Source organism: Bos indicus x Bos taurus, chromosome 4, assembly GCF_003369695.1.
Source record: "Bos indicus x Bos taurus breed Angus x Brahman F1 hybrid chromosome 4, Bos_hybrid_MaternalHap_v2.0, whole genome shotgun sequence".
NCBI lineage: Eukaryota > Metazoa > Chordata > Mammalia > Artiodactyla > Bovidae > Bos > Bos indicus x Bos taurus.
In genome coordinates this window covers 74,303,449-74,316,061 of record NC_040079.1, presented here as the reverse complement: position 1 = coordinate 74,316,061, position 12,613 = coordinate 74,303,449, and the positions used below count along the sequence as shown (strand labels likewise).

Sequence of the window (12,613 nt, the reverse complement as noted above, 5' to 3'; positions counted from 1 at the left end):
CCGTAAGCTTTTTGACCCCAGATCAGTTGGACCTGAAGGTTGATAATGTTGGCACCTACTTAACCTCACTACCAACCATCAGAAGAGCGTTAGCAAGCTGCTCACAGTCTCTTTGAACAATTAAAATAAAACTTGTCACTATCTTCCCCAAGTTGGGACACAACAGTTTTAAAGGGGGACACAACAGTTTTAAAGGCATTAGTCCACTGCTCACCCCCACAACTTTGCCTGACAAACTAATAAAGCTATCCTTTCCTACTTCACCCAAAACTCTGTCTCTGAGATTTAATTACACTGGTGTACAGAGAAGATGAGCTTTCAGCATCAATTTTGGTGCCCAACATGGGGCTCAACTTTGGGACAGTCCCAGGTTAGTGGAGTAGGGTGGAGGGGGTCCATTGGCTTGATAGACACTGTGAGGTTTTCTCCACACCAGTCTCTTTTGAGAGAGTGGAGGATTGGAGAATTCCTTGAGAGGCCAGATTGCCTAGAACCCTTGCCTTGAAAGGCAAAGCCTTCTTTGTACCCTATCCCTGCAGCTGGAATTCTGAGGTGGGAATAGACAGCGGAAGAGGGACTGCCCTATCAGCTGCTGAAGCCCTTTGTGCTTTGAGGATGCTCTTCTCTTCCTCTTGTCTGGACTGCACTGGACTTCCCACTCTGAGGAATTATTTTGGGGAAGCAGAAGGTAGCCTTCAGGACATCACATCACCAGCATTTTGGTAAGTCCCCCAGTGTGCACGCTGAGGTCACTCAACCTGGTCCATTTAGGGAAACTCTGGTCCATTTTGGGAATCTTGTTTGGGGATTTTTTCCATTAGGAAGATTGATTCACCACCTGTGTACAGAGAATCTGAATTTTCAGCATCAATTTTGAATTGTAAACTTCTTTATCTGTAAAAAGGAGATAATAATGGCTGGGTTATTGCTAGGGATAAAAGATTATATACTTAGTGCCTGATGTACATAGATTTAAGTCATGGATGTCAGAATCAGAATCTTGTATTTGTGATAGCCAAAAAGATCTTTTGATAATCATGGTCTCCTATAACTTACCAGCTAGTTAAAAATCATATATTTAAAGCAATTCAAATGCAATTGTTTAAGTACTTTAAGAAAGAAATATAAAAGGTACAATGGGACCATCCATCGAATCTTTCAGTATCTCTTATTCATCCACCCTCTCTAGATGGGGTTATACATTTCCATAACACTATCTTTTTAACATTCAACAAAATTGTAACTAAATAATTGTCTAAATGTTAGTGTCTATCTCTAGATGCTTTATGAGGGCAGTAAACCCTGTCTTCTTCACAGCTCCATTTTCAGTATATACTATCCTGCCTGGGACATACCAGTTAAGCAATCGATAAATAATTTGTTCACCTGGCAGGGAGTGCCTTACTGCCTAGACAGATTTAGGAAAGTTTCCCAGAGGAGGGAACTGAGACTTAAGAACAAGGGTTCATCTGTGAGACCAACAAAGGGATTCTAAGCAAAAGGACAAAAAAGACAAATAAAGACATAAAAGGAGCAAATAGGCAATCCCATGCCAGGGACCAGCAAGTAATTTTTAAGAATAAATCTACAGAGTGGCAGATGGTCAGGCTGGATACAAGTGCATGTTACACTAAGAGGACTGAAACTTGTATAGGCCACAGGGAGCCAAAAAAGAATTTTAGGCAAAGAAGCAAATGAACACTTGAGTTTAAGGAAGTTCCTTTTGACTATAGCATGGAAAATAGACTCAATTTGACTACTGCAAACTTCGAAACAATAAATGATGATGGCCTAAACTAAAGGAATGGGAAACAAGGTAACAGGGAATGGCAATGAAGGCTTATTAAACATAATGTGGCAGACACTGTGATAGATATATTATCCGTTTTAAGCTTTACAATATAATAGATTGTGAATGGGAAAAAAACTAGCTGAAGTTAAATAATTTATCTTTTAAGTAGAATATGCTTGAAGCTAGGTCTGCTGCTGCTGCTGCTGCTAAGTTGCTTCAGTCGTGTCCAACTCTGTGCAACCCCATAGATGGCAGCCCACCAGGCTCCCCCGTCCCTGGGATTCTCCAGGCAAGAACACTGGAGTGGGTTGCCATTTCCTTCTCCAATGCAGGAAAGTGAAAAGTGAAAGTGAAGTTGCTCAGTTGTGTCCTGACTCTTAGCGACCCCATGGACTGCAGCCCACCAGGCTCCTCCATCCATGGGATTCTCCAGGCAAGAGTACTGGAGTGGGGTGCCATCGCCTTCTCCGGAACCTAGGTCTGGTTGACTCCAAAGTCCTTAATCTTTCTATTACATCATACGGTGAAGAAGCTGAATCTGAGAGAAATTTAGAAGTAATTTTATAGAATTCAGTGGCTGATAAAATGAGTTGGAGGCTGGAGTCTTTAAGAGTAGCATTTAGGTTTCTTAGGTGATTTTAGGCTTTGCAGATAATGAAATAAAATATAAAGAAGGAGAAGGTTTATTGATTTAGTGTTATCTTTATGGGATTTAGTTTTTTATCTTTAAGACCAAAGTGAGTTTCTCAGATTTAATTTGAAGTGTCTACAGGGTAAATAGTTAAAGAGGTCCAGAAGAAATGGGATCTGAAGCTACCAAGAAAGTGGCCTAGCAAAGGAGATACAGAAGTTATCACCACAAAGATAGTTGAGCCAGTCCTCTGGGTCAGATTGCACACAGAGAATATATGTTTATTACACATTAACATGCAAATAATCCTTTAAAAATGTAATAGTAGTAGATGGAAGTTGGTGCTCAAACAGTATAAATTATTTTTTCCACAGGAAGAATGTGTCTTCAGAAAATATCCCAATAGTGAAAAGCTCACTAAAATCCTCTATGGCATATTTAATAGCTTTCGTTTTAGGCCTGCTGTATTAAAACTCAAGTTTTAATTGAAGGAAAAAAGTCTATTTGTCAGAATTAGTTTTTTAAACAAAAATTTTTGGTAATACATATATCATTAGTTTAAGGAGTGTGAGAAAATGAAGTGGAAACAGTTTCCTATTAAAAAAAGGTGAACACATCACAAGCTGTGAATCTCCAACAGTTATGCATGAGGGATATTTTAAAGAGTCCTAAAAATTGCTGTCTATCAATATGTAAACATAAGGAGCAAAAAGTGTAGTATTTATGTGCTAAAATGGTCTTTAACTGTAATTTTGATTTTTCAAAGTTAAAACATTAAGCAAATAACATGAAACAATGGGAAATTTCATTCTTCAAAACAGAGTTCAAATAACTTATTTATAATACTGTTTATGAGCCTCCAAAAAGGAAACAAATGAAACTAAGCTTACTATCCTTATTTTTAATTTTTTAAACAATACCTCTGTGCTCTTTTAATCTTTGGTTACTTATTCTCTAGTTTTTGACTTAATGATTTGTATATTAAATAAACATAGAAGTTTTAATCCTAAAATACTTGGTGATAAATGTGTTTTCAAGCTAATTGTTTTTCAATGCCATTTTGAAAGTCTGATTTACCTATGTACTGGCATCCCAGGACTAATAAAATATAAATTAATTGTTTAAAATGTAATCAAACAGAAAGAAAATCTTTGATACTGGTTGAGGAACTTGGTCATGACATCAGATAAACTAGAGACAAGCCCAAATACAGATGGAAAATTTCAAGAAGATTTTATTTTAGTAACTTAATCTAACTTTATGAAAATAATTTTGAGTCATTCCCTTGCTCAAATCCTTCTCATTTTCCCTCCCAGCCAAATCTTCACAATGTACAAGACCCCCTAAAACCTACATCCCACCTTGCCCTTTACTTTGCTCACCTCATCTTCTGCTTCTCTTCCTTAAGCTCACTCTCTTTCAGCCACACTGGCCTCCTTGGACTGGACCATGCTGGGCAGGTTCCAGCTTCTTGTGACTCTGCTCTTGCTGTTCCTCCTGGAATCTTTTTCTCAATCTTATTCACACTGCTCACTCCTGACCTCCTTTGATCTCTGCTCAAATATCACCTTACTAAAGAAGCCTTCTTTGACTACTTGTCTCCACTGTCCCCTATCCCCCTTTTTTTTCCTTTATTTTGATTCACAGTACTTATTCACGGTACTTATCATCTACATATTTTACTTGTTATTGTCAGTCTCTCACACTAAAATGTAAGGCCTCTGTGGAGCTCAATCAAAAAATTTCCTAATGCCTAGGAGGCACTCAATAAATATTTACTGAATTGATTAATGACTTTACTTATCCCAAATGACTAGCATGAGCTCTGGTACAAAGTACATGTTTAACCACATTTGGTTAATGAAATGAATTACTAAGAAAACTACTGAAAAATTAAAACAGCAAAACTCCCAAAGTTCTAGTATTAGCTGCAAGGATAATTGTTTTCTGTGCCTTTAATTATGACACCCATCCTCGCTCAGCAGTCTTATTATTGTAGTTTTAGCCACTTTGAAGACCACCCTGAACCACAAAGGAATGAAATGTTCATTGTGCAGAAAATAAATAAGCATATAAATAAATAAAATTGAGTTAAAATCCAGGCAGTTTATTCAGAAATGGAGTTAACTTTAGGTCCTTTGAACATTTACTGTTAAGGAAGTTTGAATGTGAAGGAGTAGCACGATCTTTAGAAATTGGGTAGTGTATCCTCAGTACCATGTTAGACATTCATGGAAGTCCACTCAGATAGATGAGGACGTTATTTAGGGTATTATCTGAAAAGAAACCAATTGTTGACTTTTTTCCTGAAGTAAATATATTTTAATAACATATAAATGTAATTACCTATGTTTACTTGCATTTATTAGGAGAAAACATGAAATAGATCTGAAAGCCATATCACACTTGGGCAGATTGCTGTATTATTTTATGTACCTTCTCTAACCTTAACTTACTCTGATTCAATCTAAGCGTGATGGCCACCTTTCCTGTCCCTCCCAGCTCCATTTCCCACCTGTTGTAAGCAGAATAATGGCTTCTCAAAGATAGCCACAGCCTAATTCCAGGACATGTTAATATGTTAGATTACATGACAAAGGGGAATTAGAATGCAGATTGAAGAAGGTTATCAGCTGACTTTGAGATGGGGAGATTAGACAGTACTATCCAGATGAGCCCAACATAATTACAAGCATCATTATTAGTGAAAGTGGGAGGCAGCATAAGCCCGAGAGACGGCAGTGTGAAAGTTGCCCTGATGTTGCTTGCTTAAAAGGGGGAGAGGAGCCAAGGAATGCAGGCAGATTCTAGAAGATGGGAAAGGGAAGAAAATGGATTCTTCCCAGAACCTCCAGAGAGGAATGCAGCCCTGCTCAGACCTCAAAATGAGTTAGACTTATTTCAGACTTCTGACCTCTGGAACTCTAAGAAAATAATTTTGTGTTGTTTTAAGCCACTAAGTATGTTGTGATTTGTTATAGCACCAATAGAAAACTAACCCACCTATTACATTAGAGTTCATTCTGACCTTTTTGCTAAGATAAAAACATATATGCACTCCACTGATTAGTTCACTTGGCCCTCTGGATCTTCAGGTTCCGCATCCATGGATTCAACTAACATCGGATTGAAAATACTAAAAAAAAAAAAAAAAAAAAAAAATCAGAACATTCCAAAAAGTAAAACTTGAATTTACTGGTCTCCAAGTGGCTCAGACAGTAAAGAATCTTCCTGCAGTGCCAGAGACCTGGGTTGGAACCCTGGGTCGGAAAGATACCCTGGAGAAAGGAATGGTTGGCTACCCACCCCACTCTTGCCTGGAGAATTCCATGGACAGAGGAGCCTGGCAGGCTATAGTCCATGGGGTCACAAAGAGTTGCACATGGCTGAGTGACTAACACTTTCACTTTCACCAGCTATTTACTAGCATTTACATTGTATTAAACATTATGCTGGAAGGGATTGGAGGCAGGAGGAGAAGGGGACGACAGAGGATGAGATGGCTGGATGGCATCACCGACTCAATGGACAAGAGTTTGGGTGAATTCGGGGAGTTGGTGATGGACAGGGAGGCCTGGCATACTGCAATTCATGGGGTTGCAAAGAGTTGGACACGACTGAGCCACTGAACTGAACTGAACTTAAACATTATATGTAATCTACAGGTCACTCAGAATACAAGGGAGGATATGCATTGGGTTATACACAAATACCACACCATTTTATATGAGACTTGAGCATCCATGGAACAATTCCCCACGAATACTGAGAAACTACTCTACTTATATTGGTTCACTTTCATAGTAATCATGTTTGGAAACAACCCAGGGATGTTAAGTGGCCAAAATGGAAATGTATTTCTTTCATCAAGAGTGAGAGTCATGGTACAATATAATCTGAAACTTAATAGCTTTTTTATTGCATCAAAATTATGGAACAATTCTATTAAAATTACAACAGAATGTGAAAATGCAAAAAAAAAAAAAAAGTGAAAATTCAAGGAAAAGTTGACAAATCCACCACTATAGCAAAAGATTTCAAGAGTCTCTCAAAATTACTGTTAGGTTGAGCAAACAAAAATTGTAAGGATGTAGGAGATTTGAAAAACATAATTAATAAGCTTGTTTTACAAGATAAGACACTTTTCTAAGCACATGCAGTACATTTACTTAAGTTGACTACCGTGTACGAGGGTATAAAGCAAATCTAAACAAATTTCAAAGGATGGCGTCATAACGATCGTAATTCTCATTGCAATGCAATCAAAAACCAAAAAGTAGATGTCAGTACTTAAAAGATAAAAAAATTCATAGGATTGAGAATTCAAAAACATACTTTTAAATAATTCAAAGATGAAATGTGTGGGTCACAATAAACTGTGGAAAATTCTGAAGGAGATGGGAATACCAGACCACCTGACTTGCCTCTTGAGAAACCTATATGCAGGTCAGGAAACAACAGTTAGAACTGGACATGGAACAACAAACTGGTTCCAAATAGGAAAAGGAGTACGTCAAAGCTGTATATTGTCACCCTGCTTATTTAACTTCTATGCAGAGTACATCATGAGAAACGCTGGGCTGGAAGAAGCACAAGCTGGAATCAAGATTGCCAGGAGAAATATCAACAACCTCAGATATGCAGATGATGCCACCCTTATGGCAGAAAGTGAAGAGGAACTAAAAAGCCCCTTGATGAAAGTGAAAGAGGAGAGTGAAAAAGTTGGCTTAAAGCTCAACATTCAGAAAACTAAGATCATGGCATCTGGTCCCGGCACTTCATGGCAAATAGATGGGGAAACAGTGGAAACAGTGTCAGACTTTATTTTTTTGGGCTCCAAAATCACTGCAGATGGTGACTGCAGCCATGAAATTAAAAGATGCTTACTCCTTAGAAGGAAAGTTGTGACCAATCTAGACAGCATATTGAAAAGCCGAGACATTACTTTGCCAACAAAGGTCTGTCTAGTCAAAGGCTATGATTTTTCCAGTAGTCATGTATGGATGTGAGAGTTGGACTATAAAGAAAGCTGAGCACCAAAGAATTGATGCTTTTGAACTGTGGTGTTGGAGAAAACTCTTGAGAGTCCCTTGGACTGCAAGGAGATCCAACCAGTCCATTCTAAAGGAGATCAGTCCTGAGTGTTCATTGGAAGGACTGCTGTTGAAGCTTAAACTCCAATACTTCAGCCACCTGATGAGAAGAGCTGACTCATTTGAAAAGACCTTGATGCTGGGAAAGATTGAGAGCAGGAGGAGAAGGGGATGACAGAGGATGAGATGGTTGGATGGCATCACCGACTCAATGGACATGGGTTTGGGTAGACTCTGGGAGTTGGTGATGGACAGGGAGGCCTGGCATGCTGCGTGCGGTTCAGTGGGTTGCAAATTGTCAGACACGACTGAGCTACTGAATTCAAAGATGAAATAATTAGATTTTAAAAAATATTTAATACTGATTATAACAAAAATGGTACATGTCAAAACTTGTAGAATGCAGTGAAGTCTGTACTAAGAGGGAAATGGAGCCTTAACAGCTAGAAATTAATGCTGAGTTCACCTTAAGTAGTAAGACTTAAGAATAAATCAAAAAGTGTAGAAAGAAGTAGAAATAAAAATGAAATATAAAATAGGCACCAAATATCAAATAGAATTAATAAAGCCAAAGTTTGGTTTTGAAAAAAGAAATTAATGATAAGTGGAAAAGTCTTATAAATAAATAAAATGACAAAAAATACTATTGAAAAACTTGATGCTAATAAATTTAGTCCTTCGATCCAAATGTTTTGTCCCCCTGCTCCATATCACCAATTTCATATGTTGAAATCCTGATACCCAATCTGATGGATTTAGGAGATAGGGTCTCTGAGGAGTGATTGGTCATGAGGGTGGCTCCCTCCTTTTTAGACAGTGCTCTAATGGGCTTCCCTGATAGCTCAGTTGGAAGGAATCTGCCTGCAATGCAGGAGACCCTGGTTTGATTCCTGGGTCAGGAAGATCTGCTGGAGAAGGGAAGTATTCTTGGGCTTCCCTTGTGGCTCAGCTGGTAAAGAAGCCACCTGCAATGTGGGAGACCCGGGTTTGATCCAGGGTTGGGAAGATCCTCTGGAGAAGGGAAAGGCTACCCACTCCAGTATTCTGGCCTGGAGAATTCCATGGACTGTATACTCCATGGGATTGCAAAGAGACACGACTGAGCAATTTTCACTTTCACTTTAAGCTTCCCTGGTGGCTCAGACGGTAAAGCGTCTGCCTGCAGTGCAGAAGACCCAGGTTTGATCTCTAGATCAGGAAGATCCCCTGGAGAAGGAAATGGCACCCCACTCCAGTACTCTTCTCTGGAGAATCCCATGGATGGAGGAGCCTGGTAGGCTACAGTCCATGGGGTCACAAAGAGTCAGACATGACTGAGTGACTTCACTTTCACTTTCTAATAAAAGAGGCTCCACAGAGGCTGGCAGCTCCTTCTATCACAGGAGGCTTTGGCAAAAAGGCACTGGCTATGAACCAGGAAGAGAGCTCTTACCAGAACCTGACAATGCTAGCACCCTGATCTTGGACTTCCCAGACTGCAGAACTGTCAGAAATAATTTTCTGTTTATAAACTACAGTCAGTGGTATTTCATTTTTGCAATCTGAATGGACTTTGACAGTTTTGGGTGTTTCATTTTGTTTCAGTATTCTTGCTTCATCCTCAACTTTTAGCCTTCCCTGTGCATCCACAATTTAGAGGTGGTCTCTCTTCACCTTCTTGCCTCTCCTCCAGAGACAGAATGCTTTCTGTAATTTAGTACTTGTTTGTCTGATTGGAGGATGGTGGAATGTACTCTGTTTTCCTGTCCTGCTTCAGGCTTAAGGCAGGCCTTGAACCTTAAGGAGTGGTGGTTTTTTTTGCTCAGTAAACCTGTCCTCCTTCCCATACCAGCTAAACTCTGCGGTGTGTCTTTACACCACAAATACTCTGTGGAAGAGTATTTCCTGCTCCACTTCTAGGCTTAGAGGGATTTTCCTTTCACCTTTCTCCTAGTTGTAGTTTCAGCTTTTCACATGTACCATGGAGGTGATAGGGTTTGCTGCCTTTCTTCCAAATACTTAAGATTTTTGTTTTATACAAAACAAGGGTCCAGGCAGGGCTTTGTTCAGTTCCCAATTCCCAACATTTCTCCAAGTCCATTTCCCAAAGGAGAGGTAGCCACTCCCCTTCCTCTAGACTTGCACCTCCAAGCAAAACTTTCTCTGCTCTGCCCCTCATCTTTCTGGTGAGCATTCAGTTAGGGTCTGCAGAGATGAACTTGTGGGTGAGTGTGAACTCCCATTGTATCTGTGGCTCTACTTTAATCACAATCAGCCTTTAACAAATTATTTAAAATTTTAGCTGAATGTTTTTGCTTGCTTGTATGACATCTATCTTTTCCCCAGCCCCTATTTTGCCACACATGAATTAGAGCTCCCATTCCATCTCTCCTTGGAGGAACCTGTCTTTCCTGATGTGAGATTACTTGGCTTCCCTGTGATCTTAGCTCTCTGGTGGGTTATTAGAGAAAATTATTATTTTTTTTTAGTTTATCCTACTTTTTTTGTTTAGGATAGGTGTGATGCTCTTTTCAGATTTTTATAATCTAGATAGAAGAGAAACTCAATTAGTTATTTTTAAAATTCAAGCTCCCATATGTTCTCTCATCTCATTTCCCTTTGTACTTGCCCTTTCTGCCCTTGGTATGAGGCTTCCATTTATCTGAAAGCACTGTCATCATTGACTCGGACTGCATTTTCTAGGAAACCAAATTGAAGGAATCTGCCTATCTTAAATCCAAGCCCCGAAGCATGAAACTCCCTCAATTTTTTGAACAAAATTTTCTAACCCTTCAAGTCTCACAGGATTAATCATGTATACTTGTCATAGCACCTAAATGGCAGAAAGTGAACATAAACTAAAAAGCCTCTTGATGAAAGTGAAAGAGGAGAGTAAAAAAGTTGGCTTAAAGCTCAACATTCAGAAAACTAAGATCATGGCATCTGGTCCCATCACTTCATGGCAAATAGATGGGGAAACAGTGTCAGACTTTATTTTTTTGGGCTCCAAAATCACTGCAGATGGTGATTGCAGCCATGAATTAAAAGACACTTACTCCTTGGAAGGAAAGTTATGACCAACCTAGATACCATATTCAAAAGCAGAGACATTACTTTGCCAACAAAGGTCTGTCTAGTCAAGGCTATGGTTTTTCCAGTGGTCATGTATGGATGTGAGAGTTGGACTGTGAAGAAAGCTGAGTGCAGAAGAATTGATGCTTTTGAACTGTGGTGTTGGAGAAGACTCTTGAGAGTCCCTTGGACTCCAAGGAGATCCAACCAGTCCATCCTGAAGGAGATCAGTCCTGGATGTTCTTTGGAAGGACTGATGCTGAAGCTCAAACTCCAATACCTTGGCCACCTCATGCAAAGAGTTGACTCATTGGAAAAGACCCTGATGCTGGGAGGGATTGGGGGTAGGAGGAGAAAGGGACGACAGAGGATGAGATGGCTGGATGGCATCACCGACTTGATGGACATGAGTTTGAGTGAACTCCAGGAGTTGGTGATGGACAGGGAGGCCTGGCATGCTGAGATTCATGGGGTCGCAAAGAGTCAGACACGACTGAGCGACTGAACTGAACTGAAGTGAACTGAGCACCTAAAACTTTAAGCCTTGTATTATGAATATTTGTGTCTGTGATTTTTCAGGCACCAATTGGATGAAAATACCCAGATGTATTTATTAATTCCTTCATTCATGAATCTAGCATTTATTGAGGACCTATCATGCTGCAGTTTTGGGGGAATGAAGTGTGACCAAAAGAGACAGTGTATCAATCCTTGTAAAAATTGGAGTCTAGCAGGGAAGACAGGCAGTAATTAGAAGCTTATTGAGTGTTACAAATGCCAAGTCTCATTAAATAATAATTAATATAAATACAAAATGAATAAATGAGTAGTTAAATAAATATGTTAGTAATAATTCCTTTCCACAATTTTTTCCTCTCATCTTTTTTACTACATTTAGCAAAAAATATAATGTTTCTTATGGTCCCTATCACATTATTTGAGAATTTCACTGTATATAGCCCCAGGAAATATTTTTCACAAAACCTTTTCTTTGCTAAATGGTCAAAGGTAGCTCCTTCTAAGTGTTGGGTTTTCATCACAGGACCACAGTTTTCAGTGCTTTACACTATCTGAGAGCTACGAATATGTCTTAGAAGTCTTTTTAAATGTTCCATTGAATAGGGAAAATATTTTGAAATTTACCTCTACTCAAATTCATTTCAATAACATAATTTTAAAAATTATATCACAAAAGAAAAAAGAAAGTAATAGTTAGGTAATGAAAATATATTCAAAAGTAATTATGTGATGAAATATAAGAAAATCTAATATCAGAGTGAAATTAAAGCAATATTAAATTGAAAAAGCAATTCAGTTAACTTTTCCACTGTAACAGCCAGATCCGTTATTTTGACCTTATTTTTTTTTTAACTTTCAATATTGCATTTTTGAGGAAAATTTATTGCGCAGGCTAATTTAACACTTCTTAAAAAACATTCATTATATTCACTTTTACTAGTGAATATTCATAATTACATTCTTATTCAAAAAGCAAATAATGAAACATGAGTTAGCATCTTGGCTCCAACACCTGTTAACTGTGACCTTAGTCATATTACTTTTCTAAGGCTTTTTTCCCTCTCATCTGTAAAGCAGGGGAAAATAGAAGTAAAACCTACCTTTCACGGTTGACATCTCAGGAAAAGATAATCCCCACTCATGGTGAACTTTTTCAGTAGCCTGACTGTCTTTCATTACAATGCAAGCACCACAATGGAAAGTAGTGATATTGCTGGCTTTGTCCAATACAGTATCTCCAGCTCCTAGACTAATGACTAACATGTACGTGAAATGGAGTGTTTCCTGCCATGTTAATAAGCAAGGATGTCACAGTCATCAGTGCCTGCATCTCTCTGGTGTGAGCCAATGAGCCCTAAAGGTAATTCAGAAAGGAGAATACCTGCAGCCAGTCCCTACAGACTGCGGATGTGAAAACACAGGATGCTGGCCCCAGAAAGTTGAGATGTGAAAAGAATCATTTCAGTGAGCCTAGATGCCTCCATCTTTCCCTACATAGAATAACACTAGATTCCTTAACTTAAGATA

General features: G+C 38.8%; 1 protein-coding gene across 2 annotated transcripts in view; it reads right to left on the bottom strand.

Moving 5' to 3' along the window:
• The window catches only part of ORC5 (origin recognition complex subunit 5), a 93,352-nt gene extending 89,224 nt beyond the window's left edge, over positions 1-4,128 (bottom strand). Inside the window, exon 1 of one of the 2 annotated variants that reach the window (XM_027539730.1) lies at positions 3,806-4,128. The gene's annotated coding sequence lies outside the window, so the exon portion shown is untranslated. The remainder of the gene's footprint in view (positions 1-3,805) is intronic. The other variant, XM_027539729.1, reaches the window with a different exon arrangement.
• Positions 4,129-12,613: the final 8,485 nt, after the last annotated feature.